Source organism: Haliotis rubra, unplaced genomic scaffold (genome assembly GCF_003918875.1).
Source record: "Haliotis rubra isolate DU_JTF1 unplaced genomic scaffold, ASM391887v1 Scf165, whole genome shotgun sequence".
NCBI classification, from domain to species: domain Eukaryota; kingdom Metazoa; phylum Mollusca; class Gastropoda; order Lepetellida; family Haliotidae; genus Haliotis; species Haliotis rubra.
This window is the reverse complement of record NW_025765614.1, coordinates 382,524-389,929: the sequence shown is the minus strand read 5'-3', so window position 1 is coordinate 389,929 and position 7,406 is coordinate 382,524. Positions and strand designations below refer to the sequence as shown.

General features: G+C 35.9%; 1 protein-coding gene across 1 annotated transcript in view; it reads left to right on the top strand.

Moving 5' to 3' along the window:
* The first annotated feature begins 214 nt into the window (after positions 1 to 214).
* Positions 215 to 7,406, top strand: part of LOC124271982 — a 51,420-nt gene continuing 44,228 nt past the window's right edge. The window contains 1 exon segment of the mRNA XM_046707150.1: positions 215 to 323. The gene's annotated coding sequence lies outside the window, so the exon portion shown is untranslated.

The following is a 7,406-nucleotide window of genomic DNA, read 5'->3' as shown; positions in this document are numbered from 1 at the left end:
TGTTGTAGAACATTGCAATATGTATATATAACTAAAATATAAGTGTGATATTAGTTTTATTTCATGTTTCTATAATAGCTATTGTTCGAAGGATTTTCAGTACTTATACTAGTATATCTTTTCACGAGAGATCTGTATAACTGACATGATTATATGAACAGAGAAACGTGCCGCTCAGCGCGAGAGGGAAATCCACAAGGCTGGTCACGTGATCTCTCAGTCTGGCCTCGGTAAGGATCGATTTGCATTGGGAGCGAGAGAGAGCTGGGTCGAGTTTTGTTCAGGAATAGATCGCCTTCTTGTGACATTGCAGAACTGCAAAGGTAAATACTATACCCCCTGTTCGTCCTGTGTACAAACTACCTGTATATAATCTTCAAAATACGTGTTGTTCCGAGAAATTTTTCTACCCATCGTTGGACACTGTTTACCTCTATTTCAATATGGTTGTCTTGACCTCGGGTGAATATGCGTCAAGATTGCACTGTTTGACAGCTTATTACGGTAAAGAGATGCGTATTTCACATGTATATACCCCAACTACACGTGCGTCAGTTATCCAGGATTTGCTCGGTGACGTCCGTTTCAGTTAAATGTACCGTTATTTGCACGATTTTGAGTGAAATGTACAACTCCCCCACGCGATCGGGAGAGGTATTTCATGCGGAGTGCTATTTATAGCGTCTCTCCCTCAGACAATGAATTGAATGCATGTCTCAATCTAGGATCGTTCACGTACTGGTTGTTGTCCTGGTCTAAGCCAATGTTTACTTTTTCTTGCCAAAAAACGTCTTCCTTTGTAAAAGCTTATCTTATGTTGAAAGCTTGACATCAACATAGAACTTGCAACAACTTTCAGCAATACACATCTGACACATTTCAACGTTACTCCAGCAGGCACGAAAACCCCGCGAAATAGCTGGTGTGTTATCGTATATAACACCCCTTTTGGTGAGATACAATGTTGCAAAAAGTATCTTTTTCTATATGATTATATGTGCTGACTACTCTTGTACATAATGTTACACAAAGCAAGCTTGTTTTACAATGGATCTTTCATCAGCTGGTCGAATGAATATTAATTTATTATAATTTTTAGGTTCATGACTCTTTACTTGCATATATAAAGAAGAAGGAATATTAATTTTTACATCAAGAGGACTCTTAAGATTACCTGTGAGTTTGTTTTTTCACAAGTTTAGCATTATTATGATGATATATTAATGTATTGATTCACATACATATATGTTGTGAACACATTCAGGTAGTAACTGTATTGTCAATTGTCAGTATCTTTGTTTAATGAAATGTGTTCTGTCAAGAATGCTCATGAGTGCTTCAGAGATGTTTGGATCACCACAAACACTCCAATCAATGATTCAATCGGATTGGTCATTATTATTGAATCAGGGCTACTGGGCAAGTGAATTGCTATGGCAACAATAAATTAGCTGAAATGGATTAGGTGACCCATGACACCGTAAGCTGATGGGCCCGACACTTGTTAATAATGACCTTAATTGCCAAATAAGTATGATAGTTGCACACCTTTATAGTGTCTTGGACAGGAAGCTGCAGTAGACACGAACATTGAAATCACCTCATTAAGGTGTTGGGAGAAGTAATTTTGTATTTTTAAGTTATATACTTCTAATATTAGAAAATATCTCCAAATATCATAAGCATGATAAAAGGATTTTGCTGTAATTTTGCATGTTTCTAAAATTCATGAAAACAAATTTGTTCAAATATATACCTAATGAAATATAATTTCTAGCATAAATGATTTAAGCAGTAATATTTCTTAAAAGTGTTTTTTAGTAAATAAAATCAATTATTTTCTGATTTCAATATTTTAGCATTTTGGAATATTTGCCAAAAATATTGTCAATAAAATTTATCTGAAATAGTTATATATCTGGAAATGATGTTCAAAAGTACATACTATATCTGTTGTATATTTGAAACATTATTGTGGGGAAATATATAGAAGCAAGAGAGAAACTCTTTGAAAAGTGGCGAGTGACCGATTTGACATAAAGATTTGCCATTATACATCTGTCACAGTAGCTGTCACCTAAGTGGATGACAATGTTATTGATCTTGTGATATGCACGTACTGTAAGCCGTCAGTACTACTGTTGGACTACTGCCGCAGCAAAACACGATCCATACAGTTTAGGTAAGATATTAACCACACGGACGGTCTGAAGGTTTAACTTGAAGAGGCTGAGCGCTTGACATATTTAGTGTGTAGGGGAAAACCAGGATCTATTTTTAACTGGTGCCGCGATATGCTTGTGCTACAACGCAAGTGCGCTGAAATGAAGAGTCGGTTAGTGATGAACAATTGCCGCGTATGTATTAATAAGTGACAACCTGTAATACTGTGCCAGTGACTATCGGCTTTGAATCACAGGTCTCCCTACCAGTGACGAGGAAGTTTGTTGACAGATAAGGGAGAAAATAGCGTCAACAAAACCTTTTTTATTGATTGCGTAATATTTTAGGTATGTTTCTGGTTGAGCATAAAGGTTTATAAATAAAAGAGTAGCTATCAGGATTTAAAAAAAAAACCCAAAAACATTTTATTATCATTTTATTAACATACTGTCTGAACTTAACGACATGTATGCCAAGGCTGTTGCTTAGAAAGCCCAGCCAGTGAGAGCTACTGTCAGTGTCACTGTATGAAATAAGACAGGCTTTAATACTAGCTCTCAAACATGCAAAAGTCAAGTGTTATTTTTAAGACTTAATCTAATTTGCCTAATATTTTGAAATTGGTTTTAACATTTGGAACATTGGTTACTATGCACTGAGATCACTCAGGTATTTTTGAAATTGTCTAGAATAACAGTACTCGTACAAATTTCTTATTCTCTTGTAATTTTTATTGAACAAGGACTTGACATTTTCTATCAGCTATAAATGTTCTGTAGATCATACACATATATACTAGGGCTGTGTATTGGCAAATAAATTGTATTGCTAATTGTGATTCAGATACCTATATTGCGATATGTATTGCGATATATTGGGAACTTAAGTACTTGACAGTGAGTGACACTAATTGTGCATGTCAATCCTATTTTCTGCATTATAAGTGCATAAACATACATGTTATGGTTCTGATAACAGCAGCCTCAAACTTAGGTTGCATAGGCAGGGATTCTTTAATTCTTTTTTATACAATTCATAGTATTACAATATGCCGTGTTGTCATTAAATACCGAAGGAAAACATTTGTTGTGAATGAACGTCTGTGTAGATTTTAATTTAGACCATAAAGATAATCACAAAATCTTCATATGTTCTTTACCCAATATACCGGTTCTCAGAAAAAAATATTGCAATATGTATCATTTGAAAAGTGCATTGTAATATACCGGTATACGTGCAGTCCTTATATATATATATTCCAGGATTTACAATTTTCAATGTTGATAAAGGTTTCCTTGGATTCCCAAACCAATACAACTGCACATCATTATTTCTGTCATATTGTACCTGTGTAATAGTGATCATACAACAGTGAATTTTTTTCTCCAGTGCGATATATAAAAAAAATGCAGTACTTTATTGTCCCTGTGACATGATTTGTATCTTGCAACAATGGCACAGGTCAGCAAGGAAATAAATCCACACAAGCAGGAAATGACACTCCCCGCGAGCAGAATGTGGCAGTTGGTTATCACAGAAAAGTCATGCTTTTTGTTCACATTAATTGAACTGTTGAATTTACGAAATAATTCGGTTTCAGTAATCAGAAGTCATATATCTGTCAAGGGTAGTTGCAGGGTTGCTGGATTTTATCACGACATCTACTTAGCTATTTTTCCACATGTTTGTTTTTGTTCGTTATTTAATGCTGTACTCGACAATATTCCAGCTATATGACTTTGGTCTGTGAACAATCAAGTTTGTAGTATACAATCTAGTGATCGACGTCATGAGCATCAGTGAATTTGGACCATAGGTGTATGTTGCATAATTTGAGTTTGAAGAAAAGGGCCTAGTCCTTTTGATAAATTGTACGAGTTTAGTACCTCGATCAGACAAGTTATCGTCTCACCCTGTCAATGTATGGGACAGATTTCCTTTGGAGTCCAGCATAATAAGCTTCTCCTATTCTTGAGGTTAAAAATTATCTTTACTTTTCTCTGACACGATTATTTCCCATGCCACGGCATTAAACCCAATTAATCAAAGGCAGAACATGAAGCCGTAGCCATTTATTTACCAGTATTATTTCTGAATACTTCACACCCATTCTGGACATACCAGCATACTAAACAGAGCTCCAATATCATTGATTAGGAAAGAATGATAACATATCCGTTAACATTTACGCAGTTACATAGTAACAACCTCATCGATATATGACAGCTGATTTGGGAAAACCCAGCGGGACTATTTTTAGCCCAAGCGTCGACCTTCGCTTTACCAGCAGGCTGTGACCTTGTTTTGTCTAGTTCACACACGAGCGTTACTTTTAACCATCCCCTGCACTCAGAAGAGAAAAGTCATTTCTTACTTATCACAATGACTCCATTTAGAGTATTTTTTCACTATTTTGCGCTGCGGTATTGATTAGGTTGGAATCTGAAGGACAATATTGCATTGCGGTACTTGAAATACAAATCAGGGCGAGAATGTACTTCGGTTTAGTTTTCAGCCGAGGCAGTTTTGACGTAGAGAAGATTTGTAGAATAAGGAACCTGTATACCTGTCTGCATCAAGTTTGATTATAATTTTTATTTTGATGTTTATCATTATCATGATTAAGAAACATGTAATAGCAGAATTTAATCTCCATTATATATCCTTATATGAAACGATTTTACATGTGCTAAAATCCAAACTAAAGGTTTCAAGAATGAAGGATGACTATTATATAACACCCCAACAGCAAATATGAAAGTACGCACAGTGTAAATTCTTTTGTGAATAATCATTATAATTTACATTTTGGTATTAACATAGTAACAGCTTTTGTTTTCATTCCATTACCAGCTGCATGTAAATTCAGCTGTCACTCAGAACATTTTGCGATGAGTGATTAGAAACTGATTAACATTGTATTAACAGCAACATCCTGATATTCACAATGATTTGAGGTAGTTATACATATATGTACAGTATCAATCTATTACTTTACACAGACTTAACGAAATTAGAGAAAGCAGTATGTCATGTTATGTAGAGTATTATGATGCTACTCAGATTGTTAACAGGACATGTTGACTGAGAGATTATCCTTTGGTGGAAGGAATGATGGTGTAGTGGAGAAAGGATTGTCCTTGTGGATATAATCAGTGTGCGAAATATCCACTGGCATGCTAGCCGGTGGCTAGTAAAAATCCAGTGAGTGGCTAGTGAATTTTCATGGGGTCATTTTGTAAATATAATCTTTTGCTCAGTTTCTACATACAAATTTTGGGCTGGTGGATTATTTTGTGGGCTAGTAACTTTCAGGCATAGCTTGCCCGAATGACGAGTAAAATTTGAAACTATTTCGCACACTGGTTGTAATCATAATTTTGTGCTGAAATTATGTCACAAGACTGCATCGTGAGTTGACACATCCCCTCTGAGGTTATTCACAAGGGCTCAGCATTAGCAGATGAGTCATCACAAACATCAACGCAAGAGAATCAATTCACTTGTACTTGTCCCGCTTAGCTATGGGAATGCATACGAGAGGCACTCTGTTAATAGTTTACTAAGCCAGGTTAAGTGGTGTGTTGTGTGCAGGGAGAAACATCTTTCTGAAAATGTGCAATTTATGCAGAAATTACGAAAAATTGATTTCCATATTTCAAAATCTGAAGGTCATCATCGTGTGATAGAGCAACTCACTGGGTGGGCTTCATTTGATACAGCTCTGGTGTTGGTTCCATGAAATATACTGAGTTGTGTTGAAGCACCGTTTTAAGAAATAATGAAAGACAAATCTGTGACTTTAAATAAACAGAATTTGCAAAGTATTTCTTTGTGATAAAAGCCTACGTTTCTTCAACATCAACCTTTTCATACAAAATCACTGCAATGTTTTCCTTTCATTACATGGATCAATTTTCGTAAGAATTTTCACAGCTCGTACAACATAACTTGATCATTCTTTCTACGCCATGTGTGAAAAAAATAGTGCTCATTGCAAGTTTACTGTTATGGGGATGGTGGGGAATTTTATTGTGGAAACAGCAATGTAACACGTTTATCATTAAATCACGAGGCTACGAATCTCGACTGGCACCCAAACCAACCTGTAGGGGAAGTCCAAGTCATACAGGTATGTCATATAAGCGTACAGGAAAAACCAAGATCTATTTATAGCTTACAGTTCGGCCGTGTCATTTGTAACAAGGCCGTAACGGCTGTTGCAATGGCTGTTATGAAATAATACGTTCAAGCTTTCTTTGAAGCTTATGACTGGCACCTGATGAATAGACTCAAACCAGGCACAATAAGCTAGGCCAGGAACTCTGTTCTTTACACAGGTAGGTAATGTTTCAAGAAAGTGACCTTGAACCCTTGTATATAATACCGGTAGATCCTGTGAGCGTTATCAGTTATTAGCCAACTGATTGTTGATGTTACAAATGAAGTGTAATAGTGTTAATGAAAGCTGACCAAACCTCCATGCCTCTGTGTGAAATTGACATGTGGTTGTATTGAACTACATCATTATTCAACCAAATAATCTTGGGGTTCCAATTCCAGGCCCTGTACATTCTATTTCAAAAGAGGGTTTAAAACTAACCAAAAATCCTGCAACAGTGTTGGTTACTTTGAAGTTAGTAGTGTTTTTTAAATGTTTTCAACTGTACCTTATATTTGGTCAGTCTCGTACACAGGTGCAACATGCATGCTTAAAATTTCGAACAACAAATTTCTTATGAAAATAAGACAAATTAAATATTACTTACTTGGTATTGTCATTATTTGATAGTGATTCATAAATCTATGCTTGGTATAATTGGCATCTTATGATGGAATTTTATGTTGTTTTGTTGCTTTTATTTCCTTTTGATGAAAACATCATCATTGTAATTGCGATCATTATCAATAACATTCAACAGACCAAATGTTCAATGTGTCTTAGATTGTAGCTGGATCTCATTACCTTCAGATAAGGTGTACACTTCCTTATAGACATGTTTGTGACACCGTAAGAAACGACTCCAACAGCTTGACCTTCACGCAGTCAGTCCGCTGACACAAATGTGTGCTCCCCAGGGCAACACAGATCTCACTGGCCCCTGTTCATTTGCATTGGTCTGGAAAGGTTAAGGAAACGAGATATTTATGTTGCTATGGTTGGAGCTATGTGGGGTTGACGTAGACAAAAGCTGTAGGTATGCTCAATGGGTCTTTACAATGTATAAATGAGTCTTTATCAT